At 43.0% G+C, this 20,689-nt stretch overlaps 2 long non-coding RNA genes across 3 annotated transcripts; both read left to right on the forward strand.

The window, feature by feature from the left end:
- The first annotated feature begins 212 nt into the window (after positions 1–212).
- Positions 213–10,118, forward strand: LOC134219172 (uncharacterized). 2 transcript variants are annotated; one of them, XR_009981502.1, is made up of 5 exons: positions 213–312; positions 386–419; positions 810–1,183; positions 1,246–1,299; positions 9,688–10,118. It is a non-coding gene; the product is annotated as an uncharacterized LOC134219172 (long non-coding RNA). The 2 variants fall into 2 exon arrangements; XR_009981503.1 differs by lacking the exon at positions 1,246–1,299.
- An 8,401-nt stretch (positions 10,119–18,519) lies between these two features.
- LOC134220236 (uncharacterized) lies at positions 18,520–19,973 on the forward strand. The gene is made up of 4 exons (XR_009981814.1): positions 18,520–18,733; positions 18,797–19,411; positions 19,524–19,751; positions 19,852–19,973. It is a non-coding gene; the product is annotated as an uncharacterized LOC134220236 (long non-coding RNA).
- Positions 19,974–20,689: the final 716 nt, after the last annotated feature.

The raw sequence follows: 20,689 nt of genomic DNA on the forward strand, positions 1-20,689 counted from the left end.
AATTACATCATTTTTATGTTTTATCACATCGGCCTCAAATTACACAGGAACGAAATATCTTTTCTGCATTACGTTGAGCTTGTTTAATTTTCACAACACCTATAACGTAAATTTTACATAGAATCAAATGCAACCAGATGATTCTAATTTGATTGTGTAAAATTACACAGATTGTATGCTTTATCGCATTCTTTAATAATGTATTTTTAAAACCCGCAACACTGCTCAGATGTTGAAGTTATCGACTGGCTGACCACAACGCCGCCATATTGCATTTGAAAATTGGTTCGTGATTTGGTGAGCTTTTGTCCGGTAAGTTTTGTATTAAATTAAATTAAATTTAAAGTTAAATCTAGCATGCCATTAATATTCATTTCTGTTGCAGCATGTAATAATGAACCAAAATCGCTTGGATAAAGGTGAGTTTAATGTACTTTTAGCCTGGAAAGTTCGTGATATTTTTTTTTGTTTTTGGATGTAGAATTTTGTTAATGAGACCCTCAGATTATTCTGTTCCCGGCTTCCCGAAAGATATTCTCAATCCAGTTGAAAAACCGGAATTGGGGGATACCGAAGTTGGATTTTTTTTCGTAATACGTACGTTAAACCAAACTTCGGAAGTGGTGCGCTGTTTTCATATCGCGAAGCGCTATTCAGCGCACCACTTCCGAAGTTAGGTTTAACGTACGGATTGTAAGAAAAATCCAACTTCGCTAGCCCCCAATTTCGGGTTTCAACTGAATTGAGAATATCTATTTAATTATTCAAATGTACCAAAATAAATAAATAATAACTTGGCTTCTTTTCAGTTTTATCAGGTGAGCTTTTGTTACTTCGGATCGTACGATTGATGGCTGCCATAAATCGACACCAATATTTCTTCGGGATATAAACTGCTAACATGCAACAGTACCGTGCAGCATATTTTGTTAGCATGCCGAGTGGACGGAGGAAACTTTCTCGAACCATTTACACCTATCCGCAAATGCACCGAAAACCGTTTCCACTGAGGGAAGCCACTATGGAGCAGTTTACTTCCTGAACTTCCCTACTTATGAACATTGAGTAGGTAATGGAATCATCTATTTTTCTGCATCCACAATAAGTGTACCCGTTTTTTAATGTCCCACTTATTTTCCTGGATGTCCTTCATTTTCCACATAATCACTGTGGCAATCTACAGGTAAGTTTAAAGAAAAAATAACTTAGATATAGGAATAAATTTAGTTTTTGTTTGCATTTTAGGTACTCTTCCACGATGCTGGTGCTGGTACTCAGCAAATATTTATGTATCGTTAGGTGAGTTATTTGTCTTGAGCAACCGAATAGTCTACAACACAACTATATATAATGTATAGTTGGATTTTTCTCCCAGTCCGTACTGAAAACTTTAAAAATCTGCACTAAAATACAAACAGTAGAGAATATTTTGGTATTCTGAATGGAATCCTTTCAGGATTCTGAACAGATTTGCTTGGGAGCCATTGAAGAAGAGAAAGCCTTTTTGAAATTCCGAGAAGAGTACTGACGAGATTCCGAAGGGAATATATTAGTGTGCTTTCGATATTTTGACAAGAATAGTTTCGCGATTCCGACGGGAATCCTTTCATGATTCCGACTGGAATCCTCTCGGAATTTCAACCGGAATATTTTCGGAATTGCGATGGGCATCTTTTTGGGATTCCTACGAGAAACTTTTCTGGATTCGGATGGGAATCCTTTCGTGATTTTGACGGAAATCCTTCATGGTTCCAATGGCAATTCTTTCAAAATTCAGACGGGAACCATTTCGGTATTTCTACGGAAATACTTTCATGATTTCGATGGAAATTCTTTCGCAATTGAGACGAGATTTCGACGAGGATTCCGACGAAAATCCTTTTGCTATTCCGGAGTGAATAGAATGGATTTTGGAATTCCGCCGGGAATCATTTTGAAATTTGGTATGAAATCTTCTGGGATCCCGCAGGCAATAATTTTTGAACTCCTCAAGAAACCTATCGTGATTCCGACGTGATTTTTCGGGACTCCGACGGGAACAATTTCGGGATTCCTTCCGGCATTCCGACAGGAATTCTTTTGGGATTGCGGCGGAAATCCTTTTGTGATTTCTACAAGAATTCTCTCGTGATTCTGCCGGGAATCCATTATGATTCCGACTCGAATCCTCTCGGGATTCTGACAGGAATCATTTCCGGATGCTTTCTGGATACCGATTGAAATTCTCTCGGGATTCTAACGGGAATTCTTCTGAAATTTCGGCGGGATCCATTTCGGTGTCTCGAAGGGAATACTTTCAGGATTTCAGTGGGAATTCTTTAGGGATTGGAAACATATTCCAAAGGGGAAATCGATTTAGCAAGAAATCTTCTGCGATTCCGCAGGGAATAATTTTGGGCTGGCTGGGTTCGATTTCCGGTGCCGGTCTAGGCAATCTTCGGATTGGAAATTGTCTCGACTTCCCTGGGCATACAAGTATCATCGTGTTAGCCTCATGATATACGAATGCAGAAATGGTAACTTGGCTTAGAAACCTCGCAGTTAATAACTGTGGAAGTGCTTAATGAACACTAAGCTGCGAGGCGGCTCTGTCCCAGTGTGGGGATGTAATGCCAATAAGAAGAAGAAGAAGATTAGGAGGAGAGTACATACTTGCAGGATACCGAAAAAACCCTTTCGAAATTCCGACGGAAATCCTTTCATGATTCCGACGGGAATACTGTCGGGATTCCGATAGCAAAATTTTCGGGATTCTGAAGTGAATACTTTCGTGATTCCGACGGAAATTAGTTCAAAACTCCAACGGGAATACTTCCGGGATTCCAACCAGAATCCTTTAGAGATTCTTTCCGGCATTCCGACAGGTATCCTTTCTTGATTGCGACTCAAACCCTTTCGAGATTTTGAGAAGAATCGTTTCGTGATTCCGACGCGAATCCTTTTATGATTCTAACTGGATTTCAACTGAAACTCTCTCAGGACTTGGACTGGAATGCTCTCGGGATTCCGACCGGAACTCTTTTGAAATTCAGACGGGAATATTTTTCGAATTGCGACGAAAGTCCTTTTGGGGTTCCGACGGGAAGCCTTTCGGGATTCCGAGAAGAATCCTTTAGGGAAAACAGGAATCATTTCGGATTCCAAACGGAATTCAGACGGGAATTCTTTCGAAATTCCAACAGGAACCGACAGGAATACTTTCAAGATTTCGATGGGAATTCTTTAGAGATTGTGACTATATTTCGACGGGAAATCTTTGGGGATTCCGAGGAATTCCGACGGAAATCTTTTTGCTAGTCCGCAGATAATCTTTATGGAATTCTGCAGGTAATCTTTTTAAGATCTATAAAGAAATTTTCTGGGATCCCGAAGGGATTCTTTTTTTAATAACTCCGGAACTCTTTTTGAGATTCCGTGGCCGTACGGTTAGCGACGTCAATCGTCTAGACGCATGTGCTGTGGGATGTGAAGGGAATCCTTCCGGGATTCCGAAGGGGTTCCTTCCGGGATTCCGAAGGGGTTCCTTCCGGGATTCCGGGGGTTCTTTCCGGGATTCCGAAGGGGTTCCTTCCGGAATTCCTTCCGGGATTCCGAAGGGGTTCCTTCCGGGATTCCGAAGGGGTTCCTTCCGGGATTCCGGGGGTTCTTTCCGGGATTCCGAAGGGGTTCCTTCCGGAATTCCTTCCGGGATTCCGAAGGGGTTCCTTCCGGGATTACGAAGGGGTTCCTTCCGGGATTCCGAAGGAGTTCCTCCCGGGATTCCGACGGGGTTCCTCCCGGGATTCCGAAGGGGTTCCTTCCGGGATTCCGAAGAGGTTCCTTCCGGGATTCCGAAGGGGTTCCTTCCGGGATTCCGGGGGTTCTTTCCGGGATTCCGGGGGTTCTTTCCGGAATTCCGAAGGGGTTCTTTCCGGGACTCCGAAGGGATTCCGAAGGGGTTCCTTCCGGGATTCCGAAGCAGTTCCTCCCGGGATTCCGAAGGGGTTCCTTCCGGGATTCCGAAGGGGTTCCTTCAGGGATTCCGAAGGGGTTCCTTCAGGGATTCCGGGGGTTCTTTCCGGGATTCCGAAAGAGTTCCTTCCGGGATTCCGAAGGGGTTCCTTCCGGGATTCCGAAGGGGTTCCTTCCGGGATTCCGAAGGGGTTCCTTCCGGGATTCCTTCCGGGATTCCGAAGGGGTTCCTTCCGGGATTCCGAAGGGGTTCCTTCCGGGATTTCGAAGGGGTTCCTTCCGGGATTCCGAAGGGGTTCCTTCCGGGATTCCGAAGGGAATCCTTCCGGGATTCCGAAGGGAATCCTTCCGGGATTCCGAAGGGAATCCTTCCGGGATTCCGAAGGGAATCCTTCCGGGATTCCGAAGGGAATCTTTCCGGGATTCCGAAGGGAATCCTTCCGGGATTCCGAAGGGGTTCCTCCCGGGATTCCGAAGGGGTTCCTTCCGGGATTCCGAAGGGGTTCCTTCCGGGATTCCGAAGGGGTTCCTTCCGGGATTCCGAAGGGGTTCCTTCCGGGATTCCGAAGGGGTTCCTTCCGGGATTCCGGGGGTTCTTTCCGGGATTCCGGGGGTTCTTTCCGGAATTCCGAAGGGGTTCTTTCCGGGACTCCGAAGGGATTCCGAAGGGGTTCCTTCCGGGATTCCGAAGCAGTTCCTCCCGGGATTCCGAAGGGGTTCCTTCCGGGATTCCGAAGGGGTTCCTTCAGGGATTCCGAAGGGGTTCCTTCAGGGATTCGGGGGTTCTTTCCGGGATTCGAAAGAGTTCCTTCCGGGATTCCGAAGGGGTTCCTTCCGGGATTCGAAGGGTTCCTTCCGGATTCGAAGGGGTTCCTTCCGGGATTCGAAGGGGTTCCTTCCGGGATTCCGAAGGAATCCTTCCGGGATTCCGAAGGAATCCTTCCGGGATTCGAAGGGAATCCTTCCGGGATTCGAAGGAATCCTTCCGGGATTCGAAGGAATCCTTCCGGGATTCCGAAGGGAATCCTTCCGGGATTCGAAGGAATCCTTCCGGGATTCCGAAGGAATCCTTCCGGGATTCCGAAGGAATCCTTCCGGGATTCGAAGGGAATCCTTCCGGGATTCGAAGGAATCCTTCCGGGATTCGAAGGGAATCCTTCCGGGATTCGAAGGAATCCTTCCGGGATTCCGAAGGGAATCCTTCCGGGATTCGAAGGAATCCTTCCGGGATTCGAAGGAATCCTTCCGGGATTCGAAGGAATCCTTCCGGGATTCCGAAGGAATCCTTCCGGGATTCGAAGGGAATCCTTCCGGATTCGAAGGAATCCTTCCGGGATTCGAAGGAATCCTTCCGGGATTCGAAGGAATCCTTCCGGGATTCGAAGGAATCCTTCCGGGATTCGAAGGGAATCCTTCCGGGATTCGAAGGGAATCCTTCCGGGATTCGAAGGAATCCTTCCGGGATTCCGAAGGAATCCTTCCGGGATTCGAAGGGAATCCTTCCGGGATTCCGAAGGGAATCCTTCCGGGATTCGAAGGGAATCCTTCCGGGATTCGAAGGAATCCTTCCGGGATTCGAAGGGAATCCTTCCGGGATTCGAAGGGAATCCTTCCGGGATTCCGAAGGGAATCCTTCCGGGATTCCGAAGGGAATCCTTCCGGGATTCCGAAGGAATCCTTCCGGGATTCCGAAGGAATCCTTCCGGGATTCGAAGGAATCCTTCCGGATTCCGAAGGAATCCTTCCGGGATTCGAAGGGAATCCTTCCGGATTCCGAAGGGAATCCTTCCGGGATTCGAAGGAATCCTTCCGGGATTCGAAGGAATCCTTCCGGGATTCGAAGGAATCCTTCCGGGATTCGAAGGGAATCCTTCCGGGATTCGAAGGGAATCCTTCCGGATTCGAAGGGAATCCTTCCGGGATTCGAAGGAATCCTTCCGGGATTCCGAAGGGAATCCTTCCGGGATTCTCGCGGAATCCTTCCGCGATTGCGAAGGGAATCCTTCCGATTCGAAGGGAATCCTTCCGGGATTCGAAGGAATCCTTCCGGGATTCGAAGGGAATCCTTCCGGGATTCCGAAGGGAATCCTTCCGGGATTCGAAGGAATCCTTCCGGGATTCCGAAGGGAATCCTTCCGGATTCGAAGGGAATCCTTCCGGGATTCGAAGGAATCCTTCCGGGATTCGAAGGAATCCTTCCGGGATTCGAAGGGAATCCTTCCGGGATTCGAAGGAATCCTTCCGGGATTCCGAAGGGAATCCTTCCGATTCGAAGGAATCCTTCCGGGATTCGAAGGAATCCTTCCGGGATTCCGAAGGAATCCTTCCGGGATTCGAAGGGAATCCTTCCGGGATTCCGAAGGAATCCTTCCGGGATTCGAAGGAATCCTTCCGGGATTCCGAAGGAATCCTTCCGGGATTCCGAAGGGAATCCTTCCGGGATTCGAAGGAATCCTTCCGGGATTCGAAGGAATCCTTCCGGGATTCCGAAGGAATCCTTCCGGGATTCGAAGGAATCCTTCCGGGATTCCGAAGGAATCCTTCCGGGATTCCGAAGGAATCCTTCCGGGATTCGAAGAGAACCCTTCCGGAATTTCGAAGGAAATCCTTCCAGGATTCCGAAGAGAAACCTTCCGGGATTCGAAGGAATCCTTCCGGGATTCCGAAGGGAATCCTTCCGGGATTCCGAAGGAATCCTTCCGGGATTCGAAGGAATCCTTCCGGGATTCGAAGGAATCCTTCCGGGATTCCGAAGGGAATCCTTCCGGGATTCGAAGGGAATCCTTCCGGGATTCCGAAGGAATCCTTCCGGGATTCCGAAGGAATCCTTCCGATTCCGAAGGGAATCCTTCCGGGATTCGAAGGGAATCCTTCCGATTCGAAGGAATCCTTCCGGGATTCCGAAGGGAATCCTTCCGGGATTCGAAGGAATCCTTCCGGGATTCGAAGGAATCCTTCCGGGATTCCGAAGGGAATCCTTCCGGGATTCCGAAGGAATCCTTCCGGGATTCCTTCCGGGATTCCGAAGGGAATCCTTCCGGGATTCCGAAGGGAATCCTTCCGGGAATCCTTCCGGGATTCCGAAGGGAATCCTTCCGGGATTCCGATGGGAATCCTTCCGGGATTCCGATGGGAATCCTTCCGGGATTCCTTCCGGGATTCCGACGGGAATCCTTCCGAGATTCCGAAGGGAATCCTTCCGGGATTCCGAGGGTTTCAAAAGGAATCCTTTGAGGATTATAAGCGGAGTCCTTTGATGATTCCTTAGGGAACTATTTAATGAGTCTGAAGATAATCCTTTTAATTATTATAATAATAATTATAATAATTTCTTTTCAGATTCCGACGACAATCCTTTGGAGATTCTTTCGGGGATTCGTGTAGTAATCTCTATGATAATTCCGAAGGGAATCCTTCTGGAATTCCGAATAGATCCTTGTGGAGAATTGTTTTGGTATTCCAATAGGAATCTTTGAGGTTTCCAAAATTAATTCTGACAGGACTTTTACGGGAATCCTTTCGGGACTCCGACAGGAATACTTCTGAGATTCAAAAGAGAATTCTTCAGGGATTCCAATAAGAATATCTGGAGATTCGGAATGGGATGTCTCTGGGTATTTGGGTATTCCGTAAGGAAGCTCTCTGGATAATCCTTAGGGAATCTCTCTGAATATTACGAGGGAAATCTCATAGAGGGATGCTGAAGGGAATATCATTGAAGATCCCAAACAGAAACTCTTTTGAGCTTCTCGAATATATTTCCGTCAGAGTCCCGAATGGATTCTCGTCAGAATCTCAAAAGGATTTCCGTCAGAAACACGAAAGAATTTGCATTGGAATTCCACAAGTACTCTTCTCGGAATTCCAAAAATATATCCTGAGGAGTACAAAAATGATTCCCTGAGGGATCCCAGAAGTTGTATTGCAAAATCTCAAGATGATTACCTTGGGAATTCCAAAAGGATTCCTTCTGTATAGCAAAAGGATTTCCGTCAAAATCTCTAAAGAATCCCCGTCGAAATCTCGTCGCAATCCCAAAAAAAGTCCCTTCGGTATCCTGAAAGTATTCTCGTCGAAATACCGAAAGGGTTCCCGTCGGAATTTAGAACGCATACCCTTTAGAATCACGATCCAGTCAGAATTCAGAAAGGATTCCAGTCGGATTCTTGAAAAGGCTTCCCGTCGTAATCTCAAAAGGATACCCCTCTCAATTCCGAGAATATTCCCGTCTGAATTCCGTTCGGAAGCCCTAGAGAGTTCCAGTCGGAATCATAAAAAGATTCCCGTCTTAATCACAAAAGGGTTCTTGTCAAAATCTCGAAACGATTTATGTCGTAACCCCCGAGGTAACCCCAAAAGGCCCCAAAGAATTTCTGTCGAAATCTCAAAACTACCCCCGTCGGAATTCCCTTGGAATCCGTAAAAAAATCCTCTTCGAAATTTCGTCGCAATCCCTAAAGAATTTCCATCGAAATCCTGAAAATATTCTCGTCAAAATACCGAAAGGGTTCCTGTTTCGAAAGAATTCCCGTCGGAATCCAGAAAGGATTCCCGCCCGAATCTCGAGAGGATTCCCGTCGGAATCCCAAAAAAGACTTTTTGATGATTCAAAATGATTCCCTGCAGTATCCCAAAAGATTCGTTACCAAATCTCAAATTGATTACCTACTGAATTCCAAATGGATTCCAAGCAGAAAACCAAAAGATTCCCTTTTTGTGGAATTTAATAAAGATTATAGTCTGCACCTAAGGGTTCTCCAGTAGCCTTGCGAGCAAAGGCGTAGGAAACTTTCTCGACACCCTGGGCATAATGCATCCATTGTACTTGCCACACAAGATACATACTCATGCAATGGCGGGCATAGAAAGCTTTCAAATAATGACTGAGGAAATGCGAATAGAATACTAAGTTGAAAAGCAGGCCAAGTTCCAGTTGGAATGTAGAGCCATTGAAGGAGAGGAAGATGAAGAACTCAGCACCTGTTCAAGGCTGTAATGATAGCTTATTAGAATTCTAAAGCAAAATTAAATTTAAAAAAAACATATGTATAAAAGGCCAAAACGGCGAACTATAATATTTAAAAATGTAAAATTAATTGTTAAACAAACCAAGAATAAGTAAAAATACAAATGATTATTACTACTATACTCATAAGGATTCCCCTTGCAGTCCCTAATAGAACCAAAGGATTCGATTCGGAATCAAAAAACAATTTCGTTAGCAAATCCAAACAGATCAGATTAGAATCCCGAAAGGACCTCAACAGTAAAGATTGTTTTTAGTGTCTCTTATTTGACTCGACTAGTCGAGACACTGAAGACGGCCTAACTGTTGAGGTCGAAATACGTATCTGTCAAAGGTACAATAAAGTAGTAGAATTAAATGGAATACTTAGTACAAACTCGTCTTATGACAAGTGAATACATTCCACTAAAAGCTTCAAATAATTTTCTCATGCTAAACGATTTCCTTCGGAATCCCTAAAAAAATAGAACCCCAAAAAAATTTCCTTTGCAATAATCAAGGTATCCTTTTCTTAATCCTTGAAAGATTGTTTCCTAATCCCAGAAGAATTCTTTTCGACATCTCCAAAGGGCTTCCTTTAGAATCCTAAAGTAAAAAACATCCATTATGTCTTTGAGGCCATTCTGAGTAATCCTTAGATGCGTTTTGGATGTTCATTTCAAGAATAACAAAACATACTTCATATAAATATTGCCTATTCTTTTTTACAGCATTTGTCGTCGTCTAATAAAACCAGATTTACGTGCCGCTCAATGATGTTCTCTCCACGGTGGTAAATAACTCGTGTGAAACATGAAAGTTTCGAGTGAGAGGCCGCTCACCTTTCGCCCTGCCATTTCACCGGATGGGATGATGTTCAAGATGACACGCTGCCCCTGGATGATATTACCATTACACTTGAGAGTTGCGGATGGACCGATCAGGACAACGAATCACAGGTAACCGCGATTCTACCGATATAAATACTGTAAATAATGGCAAACGACAGTAGAATTAACCATTCAATAATCTGCTGCATTTCACTATGTCGCTCTATATGGAGAAAATTTAAAAAAAACGTTTTGGACAAAATTAAATTAAATTCATGAAGTGCGTATGTATGTATGCAATAAAAATTAGAAAATGAGAACAAAAAACATTCCATTGAGCAAATCAAATAAATAAAAACCGAAAACTCCCAAAAAAATTATTCCCCAAAATATTTAAATTAATTCAACATCATACATTTTGGACGGTTTTACATCACATTCATTAATACATCGCTTCGATTACATCATCTTATTTATTACATCGGGAGAAATTACGTCGCTCTTGTTTATTACACAGCAAGCTCTCGAGTGCGTCGCGCAGTGTAATATTAATATTCCGATGGACTCAACTGGTTGCAGCGATTTCGATGTAATATTCAACAACTTTTTTTGCTGTGTGGAAGAATTCCCGGAAGTATTCCCGGAGGAATTCATGAAGGAATTCTCGGAGGAATTCATGAAGGAATTCTCGGAGGAATTCCCAGAGGAATTTCCGAAGGAATTCCCGGAGGAATTCCCGGAGGAATTCCCGAAGGAATTCCCGGAGGAATTCCCGAAGGAATTCCCGGAGGAATTCATTCCCGGAGGAATTCCCGAAGGAATTCCCGGAGGAATTCCCGAAGGAATTCCCGAAGGAATTCCCGGAGGAATTCCCGAAGGAATTCCCGGAGGAATTCCCGAAGGAATTCCCGGAGGAATTCCCGAAGGAATTCCCGGAGGAATTCCCGAACGAATTCCCAGAGGAATTCCCGAAGGAATTCCCACAGGAATTCCCGAAGGAATTCCCGGAGGAATTCCCGAAGGAATTCCCGGAGGAATTCCCGAAGGAATTCCCAAAGGAATTCCCAAAGGAATTCCCGGAGGAATTCCCGAAGGAATTCCCGGAGGAATTCCCGAAGGAATTCCCGAAGGAATTCCTGGAGGAATTCCCGAAGGAATTCTCGGAGGAATTCCCGAAGGAATTCTCGGAGAAACTCCCGAAGGAATTCGGAGGAATTCGAATTCGAAGGAATTCGAAGGAATTCCCGGAGGAATTCCCGAAGGAATTCCCGGAGGAATTCCCGAAGGAATTCTCGGAGGAATTCCCGAAGGAATTCCCGGAGGAATTCCCGAAGGAATTCCCGGAGGAATTCCCGAAGGAATTCCCGGAGGAATTCCCGAAGGAATTCCCGAAGGAATTCCCGAAGGAATTCCCGGAGGAATTCCCGAAGGAATTCCCGAAGGAATTCCCGGAGGAATTCCCGAAGGAATTCCCGGAGGAATTCCCGAAGGAATTCCCGGAGGAATTCCCGAAGGAATTCCCGGAGGAATTCCCGAAGGAATTCCCGGAGGAATTCCCGAAGGAATTCCCGGAGGAATTCCCGGAGGAATTCCCGAAGGAATTCCCGAATGAATTCCCGGAGGATTCCCGAAGAAATTCCCGGAGGAATGCCCGGAGGATTCCCGAAGGAATGCCCGGAGGATTCCCGAAGGAATTCCCGGAGGAATTTTCGAAGGAATTTCTGGAGGAATTCCCGGAGGAATTTCTGGAGGAATTCCCGGAGGAATTCCTGGGGAGTTCCCGAAGGATTTCCCAGAGGAATTCTCGAAGGGTTTCCCAGAGGAATTCCCGAAGGATTTCCCAGAGGAATTCCCGTAGGAATTTCTGGAGGAATTCCCGAAAGAATTTCCGGAGGAATTTTTGAAGAATTCCCGGAGGAATTTAATAAGGAATTCCCGGAGGAATTTCAACTGTAGTTGAACTCCTAGTTGAACTCCTGGACAATTTCCCGGAGGAGCTATTCCCGAAGGAATTTCCGGAAGAATTCCTGGGGGAATTCCCGAAGGAATTTCCGGAGGAATTCCTGAAGGAATTTCCGGAGGAATTCCCGAAGGAATTTTCGGAGGAATTCCCGAAAGAATTTCCGGAGGAATTCCCGAAGGAATTCCTGGAGGAATTCCCGGAGAAATTTCTGGAGGAATTCCCGGAGGAGTTCTCGAAGGATTTCCCAGAGGAATTCCCGAAGGATTTCCCAGAGGAATTCCCGAAGGAATTTCTGGAGGAATTTCTGGAGGAATTCCCGAAGGAATTTCCGGAGGAATTCTTGAAAGAATTCCCGGAGCAATTCTTGAAAGAATTCCCGGACGATTCTGGACGATTTCCCAGAGGAGCTGCTGGAGAAATTCATAGGGAACTTTCGAAAGAATTCCTAGAAGAACTCTTGGAAGAATTCTCAGAGGAAGTCCCTAGAGAATTTCCAGAAGTGCTCATCGAATAATTCTTAGTGGAAATTTTTCGGAATTCACACAGAACTTTTTGGAGGATTATTCAGAGGAACTCCTGGAGGAAATTCTGAAGGAATGTTGGAGGAATTGTCAGAGGAACTCTTGGAAGAATTACCAGAGGAAGAAATTCTCAGAGGATCTCCTAAAGGAATTCACAAAGAAACTCCTGGAAGAATTACAAGAGGAATTCCTGGCGGCACTCTTAGAGAAACTGCTGGTGGAAATCCCAGAGGATGTCCTTAAGGAACTCCTGGACGATTGGCGCATTACTCAGAGAAACTTCTGTAGGAATTTTCATAGGAATTCCTGAAAGAATATCTGGTGGAACTCCTGGAAACTCCGTGAGGAATTCGCAGTGAATTTCCGGGAAAACAAGAGGGACTCTTGTCGTAATTTTCAGAGGAACTCCTGAAGAAATTTCCAGAAGAACTGCTAGAAGAATTTCTCAGAGGATCTCCTGTAGAAATTCGTGGATGAATAACAAGAGGAACTCCTGGCGGCATTCCCAGAGGAACTCCTGGAGGAATTTCCGAAAGAATCCCGGCGGAATTGTCAGAAGAACTCCTGGAAGAATTAGCAGAGGAAGAAATTCTCAGATGACCTCCTGAATGAATTCACAAAGGAACTCCTAAAAGAATTACAAGAGGAACTCCTGGCGGCACTCCTGGAGGGACTGCTGGTGGAAATTCCAGAGGAGCTTTTATATATAGGATAAGATCCTATAGGATCTCCTGGAGGATTGGAGGATTACTCATAGAAACTCCTGGAGGAATTTTCATAGGAATCCCTGGAGGAATACATAGTGGAACTCCTGGAATAATTCCCAGGGGAAATCCTGAAAGAAATCTCAGAGGAACTCTTGGAGAAATTGTCAGAGGAATTTCGGAAAGAATTCCTCAAGGAAATTCCCAGTGAAACTAGTTGAGGAATACCCGGGAAAACAAAAGGAACTCCTGTCGGAATTTTCAGAGGAACTCCTGAAGGAATTTCCAGATGAACTGCTGGAAGAATGACTAGAGGAATCTCCAGAGGAACTCCTGGTGGAATTCTCCTAGAAGCTCTTGGTGTAATTCACAGAGGATTTCCTCGAAGAATTATCAGAGGAACTCCTTGAAGAATTCTTAGGGAACTTCCGAAAGACTTCCTAGAGGAACTTTTGGAAAAATTCCCAGAAGAACTCATGAAAGAATTTTCAATGGAACTTCTGGCGGAGTTCTCAGAGAAACTCCTGGAAGAATCCCAAAAGGAATTCCGGGAAGACTTCTTATGAAACTCATGGAGGAATTTCCAGAAGAACTTCTGGAGGAATTTCCAAAGGAACTCCTGGAGGAATTCCCAAAGGAACTCCTGGAGGAATTCCCAAAGGAACTCCTGGGAGAATTACCAGAGGAGCTCCTGGAAGAATAACCAGAAGAACTCCTGAGGATTTTCTCAGAGGTTTTTTTGGAGGAATTCTCAGAGAAACTTTTGTAGAAATTCCTGGAAGAATTACGAGAGGATTTCCTGGCAACATTCCCAGAGGAATTGCCGAAGAAAATCCCAGAGGAACTCCTTTAGGAGGATTAATCAGAAAAACTCCTGGAAGTATTACAAGAGAATCCTCTGGCAGAATTTATAGAGGAATTATCCGAAGAAATTCTGGAGGAATTCCCAAACGGACTCCCGAAAGCATTCTCAGGGGAACTCCTGGAAGAATTTCCAGTGGAACACCTGTAGGAATTCCCAGACGATCTCATGCTGGAACTCCCAGAGGAACTTCCGAATGAGTTTCTTGGGAACTCTTGAAAGATTTTCCAGAGGTACTCCCGGAAGATTCCCCAGGGCAACTCCTGGAAGAATTTCCAGCGAAACAACTCCTGGAAGAATTCTTATGGAACTTTCGAAAGACTTCCTAGAGGAACTTTTGGAAAAATTTCCAGAAGAACTCATGGAAAATTTTCAATGAAAATTCTGGCGGAGTTCGCAGAGAAACTCCTGGAAGAATTCCAAAAGTAATTCTTGGAAGGCTTCTTATGAAACTCCTGGAGGAATTTCCAGAGGAACTCCTGGAGGAATTCCCAAAGGAACTCCTGGGAGAATTACCAGAGGAGCTCCTGGAAGAATAACCAGAAGAACTCATGAGAAAATTCTCTGAGGATCTTCTAGAGGAATTCTCAGAGGAACTCAGAGGAAATTCTTAGAAGAATTACAAAAGGAATTCCTAGCGGCATTCCCAGAGGAATTTTTGGAGAAAATCCCAGAGGAACTCTTTTAGTAATTCCTAGTAGAACTCCTGGAGGATTACTCAGAAAAATTCCTGGAAGTATTGCAATTTATTTTTTTATTTATTTTTATTTATTTATTGCAGAATTTATAGAGGAATTCTCCGAAGAACTTCTGGAGGAATTCCAAAACGAACTCCCGAATTAATTCCCAAGGGAACTTCTGGAAGATTTTCAAGTAGGAATTGCCAGACGAACTCATGCTGGAATTCCCAGAGGAACTTCCGAATGAGTTACTAGGGAAGCTCTTGGATGAATTTCCAGAATACTCCCGAAAGATTTCCCAGGGCAACTCCTGGTAGAATTCTCAGAGAAACTCCCAGAGAAACTTCTGAAAGATTTCCTATTGGAACTCTTGGAAGAATTCCGAGAGGAATTTCCTAAAGAATTCCCAGAAGAATTCTCAGAGAAACTCCGGGAGGAATTACCAGTGAAACTAGTGGAGCAATTCCCAGGAAAACAAGAGGAACTTTGGTGGAATGTTCAGTGGAACTCCTGGAGGAATTTCTATAGGAACTTCTCAGAAAATCTCTTGGAGGAATTGCCGGAACAACTTCTACGAAATTCCTAGAGGATCTGCAGGAGGAATTCTCAGAATAACTCCTGCAGGAATTTCCAGAGAAACTTTTTGAGGAATTCCCAGAAAAAACCCTGGAGGAATACCCAAAGAAAATTCTGCAGCAGTTTACGATACCTTGAAGGAGTTGCCAGATGATCTACTTTCCTTTAATTTAAAATAATTTTATGTTTAGTTTTAATGAATTTTCTTTGCTATATTAATTTTTGAGGATGATTCCGGATCGAAAGAGCAGAGCTGCTTCAAAAAACTCTGATGCATATTGAAACTTTCAAAACGCCAGACTTCGAATTTCGGACGATGACCGGAATTCCACATGCCGGACGATACTATTTGGAGGGTTGCACCAATCTCCTCTGCTTGATGTCTTCGGAAATGGACAAGTGGCGAATGGACTGTTCCTTCGAGCCGGAAGAGAGTTGCATCGTAAAGCGCGGCATAGAGCCTGGAAAAATGAAAGACATCTTCTTCATAAGTTCTCCGGCGATGAAAATACGGTTCCGGCCGACAAAATATCAGCATGCGGCAAGCTGCCTGCCTGCAAAAACAGTTTTATTTTACTTACCTCAATATGATTCGATGTAATTATTTTGACAAATGAATTTCAACTAATTATCTTGCTAATTATACGATTAGTTATGCGGGGAATGTCGGAAATGTACCCGAAGCTTTTGATTGATTATTTATTTTCATCCAACTGTCATTCGAGGCAGTTATGTACTTTATGTACTATCACTATTTATATAGTACATATACATTCTGCCTCTGATGACAACTGGATGTAAATAAACCAGCATGAAATCCCACCAGAAATTACCATAACAACTGCCTAACCGGCCAAAGCGAAACATATCTAACGAGAATCTAACGTGAGTGTAACAGGTTAGATAAAATTATGCCACAAGCATAAACATACCTAACAAAAGTGTGTCATTCTAGCGTAACTTTAGCCTCACTTTACCCTAACCGTTAGTGAGAATGTTAGTGTAACTATCTCACAGGTTAGGTGCACATTATGCTCAAGTTAGAGTAACCTTGCTTGCTGGGAAGGCATGCACGGTAAAGGCCAGTATCGACTTAAGGTTGGTATCGTGTTCAAAAGAAAATTCTTTTTCTATCTCAATCACATCTAGATTGCTTTGAGAATAGGTCGTATGTGCAAAAGAGAGGCTCTCTTTGTTCACGCTCTCTTTCGGTTGTACATAAGCTAGTTTTGCATATTTTGCCACATTTCCACTTCAGAACGCTAGAGAAAGCTAAAATCTTCTGATATCTGCCAAGAAAGCTGAGGTAAACTTTATTATAGATCTGTAATAATCTAAAGAGAATGGAGGCAAAGAGACTCTCTTTTGCACATACGACCTATTCTCAAAGCACTCTAGACATGTTAAATTCCGTTCACTGAATCGGAAAAGTAAAGAATCGAAACAAAATTTTTACAGCAGTATCCACATGAAAAGAACAAAAAACAAAATTGGCATTTGTAAGGTTCCCACGCAAAGTAATGGGAGCTGTCACTTTACTTTCGGAAAAATATTCTGCTCGATTATTCCGTAAAGGCCAGTATCGACTTAAGGCCAGTATCCACTTAAAAAGTAGAGAGGTTACGGAATTTTGTTCAATATTACCAAGCGGAATTTTGACAACTGATCTGCATGGAGCAAAATGTCACTTTTACTTACGGAATAATCTGGCGGAATATTTTTCCGAAAGTAAAGTAACAGCTCCCATTAGTTTGCGTCGTAACCTTACAAAATTTCATGTCAATTTTGTATTTTGTTCTTTTCAGGTGGATACTGTTAAAGAAATTTCTTTTTCAACTTTTTACTTTTCCGATTCAGTAAACGGAATTTTACATGGGATTGGGATAGAAAAAGGAATTTCTTTTGAACACGATACCAACCTTTAAAAAGTAGAGAGGTTACGGAATTTTGTTCAATATTATCAATTTCCCACCTTATCGGCCGCGACGATATGAAATCGTCGCAAAACAAATTGACGCCAAAATCGTCGCCAGCAGAAATGGCCATAAGATCTGTCAAATCAACTGTGAACAAAATTTTATATACTCAATAATCACATAATTTCCCAAAATTGAGCCCTGTTTTTAATGCAGATTGACATTATTTTCTAATAAAACTAACAAAATTTTAGAATAAAGATGTTGGCGACGATTTTGATAGTGCCTAAAAAATGGTCGGCGCGTTTTGTTACCAAGGAAACAGACAATATTACCAAGAGGAATTTTGACAACTGATCTGCATGGAGCAAATTGTCACTTTTACTTACGGAATAATCGTCTCTCTCTATTTATCTTGGAATTGACCTTTCCCGTCAAACACTTTTATTCGCTCAATCGATTTTTTGGCTTTTTTGAGGTCAATTTTCCTAAAGAACCCATATTTTTTGAAGCCTCTAACTATTTTTAAAATAGAAAACAAAAACCGAAAAAGGGCTGCAAGTGCGTACCGGCCTGAAAAAAAATAGCATACTTTTTCGATTTAAAAAATAGTTATAGAGGCTGTACAAAAATATGGGTTCTTTGGGAAAGTTGACCTGTAATAATCAAAAGAACCTTTCCCGTCAAAAATTGTACAGTATCGCCCCGCTAATCCGGATCTCGCTAATACGACGACTTGTTAGTTCGGATCTCGCTTGTTCGGAATTTTCCGGATTAAAAAGTATTGCGCATAAGCCCCAAAATTTTATTCCCACCTTTGGGTTTCCGCGCCGAGCACTCAGCGCCAGACTCGGCGACAAGGAGATAGTGGTCAAGTTGGCTTTATTTTGAAACCCAATTATTATCAATTCTAACTATTTTTCTTTTAGATGGATTTCAATCGAAGCCAGGTTATCCAGGGCATGGCAAAATTGATGAAGTTCCAGTTATACAGTTTTAAATGTGGATTTACCGTGGGAGAGAGAAGCGGTTATAGTACTAAAATGCAAGCAAGAGTTCATAGTACTAGGATCGAAATCCCGATGGAGAAGGCTACTTTCACAGCCATTCGACAGATATCAAATACACTTCGTGTTCCGATAATTTGGTTCCGCACAACCTGCTCGCTCCAAAAGTTTCGATTTTTTAATGACTGATTTTTTTGCACGCACTAAATACATGCACCTTTTGAGTGATTCCTACTCCCTTCTGTGGTTTTCCTTACGAGCTCTAATCTCTGATCCATAACGTCATTCTACCTCCTATACATGATCACCGCTTAAGGATGCAGAAGTGAAGAAATTAGTTCCAAGTAGATTGGACTTGGCCAGTATCAATATTAACTCTGAGCTTGAATGTTACTTACACAGAGCGAAAAAAAATGGTGATATCAACGTTTTCTAATGTTGTTTTAAAAGTACGGGAATTTTGGTATTTTTAACAGCTAAAACATTTCAGTTGAATGATAAATTAATTGATTTGAAAGTTTTTTTCCAGTTTCAAATTTTTATTTTTACAGTGGAAACACTCAAAACAAAATTAGTAAAGTAGTCAAACAACTTCAGCCTTTCATATTTTTTGGCAACACCGACAGATAGAAATAATGTATCTGGCAGCCCATCAGTGTCAGTGACAGCTGCAAACAAAGAAAATATCCAACATCACCAGAGTTTTGTTATTTTTCTGGTAAGTAAATTATTTACATTCAGAAGGTTTATTGAAAATCTGATTGTTAATTCTATTTTGCAGATCAGGGAAGGAATTGTGATTGTCGCGGAAAGTATCCATATGGCTATAAAAACTGCGACATCTTCATCTACAGTCCCATCCGTTCTTCTTGTTAGTGCTGCAGCAGTTGCACAAACGGCTCCTGTGAGAGCTGTTCCAGCAGATTGCGAGGAAGCTGATGAACGCCCTGCCCAAAGGAAACGCACAAGAAACCGCTCAGCATAACTTCTCGAGAACCGTGACCCAACCTTTATGTATCCGTTGTTGAGATAAAAGTAACAAGGCGGCCTTTACTTCCATCTGGCTTCAAGGATGTACATTGGCGTGAATGGATAGAAGAGCTAAAGTGACAAATGGTGACCCCGATCGATTGTTTTCTTATCAGTCGGTTGTTACGCCAGACCCTACCAGGTCCAACCAAGCAGGAAGCCACCACGCCGAACGCATTGATGAACACTTTTCGATGATGATTCTAGCGGGGCGGTTCCGTCGAGGAGTATCATCAAGTATTCTGTATTCATTTCAACACCATACTAAAATGCACCATACTAAGCGCAGGAAGAGGAGGAACGAAAAGGAGTCAGCCGTAATCCACCTCTGAAGCAGCCACTGTTGCATGGAAATGTGGCTTTACCGGTAAGCTCGCAATTTTTGTACCATTCTCATTTTTTCTTCTTTCAGTTTTTATATCTGTCGCAACTATTTTGCTTTCTTTTTAATTTTATATAATATTCTTCGTCGTCCAAAGGTAACGTCCGCTATACGGAGGCGAACCGCATAATCAGCAACTATCACGACAATAGTATCGTATGTATCGGCGGCAATATGTATGCACTACATCAAACGACGGACGGGATGGTCAGAATCATCAACATCAGAAACAACAAATTCAATCTACTTGAACCGAGGCGATGTAGAAGCTGAGAAAAAATCGGTGTTTCTGATTGCGGATCTGGGTTCGTAAACTTGCGGTGAGGTGAGCAATTTGATGCTAGATTGGACATGTTTGCAGCTTTGAGAATACCATAGCCAAAGTTTGGCAGCGCTGACTGATAAAATCTTTTTATTTGTTTCAGGTTAAGTTGCTTCCAATGACAATACTTCAGAGCAGAGCGATAGCACGAAACGAAAATCTCCGGCATTTTATGATAAAATTAATTAAGAACACGTGAATAAATTATAATGATTAAATTTCGAACATGTGAAGTTTTATTTTGACGCTCTAGACTCTAATTGGAAGCGCATATTACTTGTAATTTTGAAAGCTTACTAGTTGTTTCTAAAGTAAAACACACATTTACTTTTGAGAGGATTTAGTTGATAGTAAAGTAAAATACACATATAGTTTTGAGAGGAAAATGTCATTTTGAAAAGTCGGCTCTTGTAGAAGCTCTTACCGGAGTGACATTTTTACATTTGTAAATTTAACAGTCTTATACTTTCTACTGAAAATCACTAACTAATTTTCTTAACTTTACCAACGTTTCTTTGATTTTTACCAACGATTTTTTTTTGTGTGTAGTGTAGGTGTTTGTTTGTTTCTTCGTGATCATAATATACTTGATTAAGTTGAAAACCGGAATACGGGATTATGAAGTTGGATTTTTCTCGCAATCCGTACGTTAAACCTAACTTCGCTAGTGGCGCGCTAGTCTAATTAGGACCTAAATAGACTAGCGCACTACTAGCGAAGTTAGGTTTAACCTACGGATTGCGAGAAAAATCCAACTTCGCTAGTCCCCCATTTCGGTTTTCCACTTGACTAGCGATAACATCTCGCGATCCCCTGACGGTTGTTACAACTTGAGAACTTATGCATAAGATGATAATCTTTTGAGTGTATGCAATACATATAAGAATTGTAATAGATTTGATTCCAAGTTAGATTCCCTAATTATGTCTTTAGGCTAAAAT

The sequence above is a fragment of the Armigeres subalbatus genome, chromosome 3 (assembly GCF_024139115.2).
Source record: "Armigeres subalbatus isolate Guangzhou_Male chromosome 3, GZ_Asu_2, whole genome shotgun sequence".
NCBI classification, from domain to species: Eukaryota; Metazoa; Arthropoda; class Insecta; order Diptera; family Culicidae; genus Armigeres; species Armigeres subalbatus.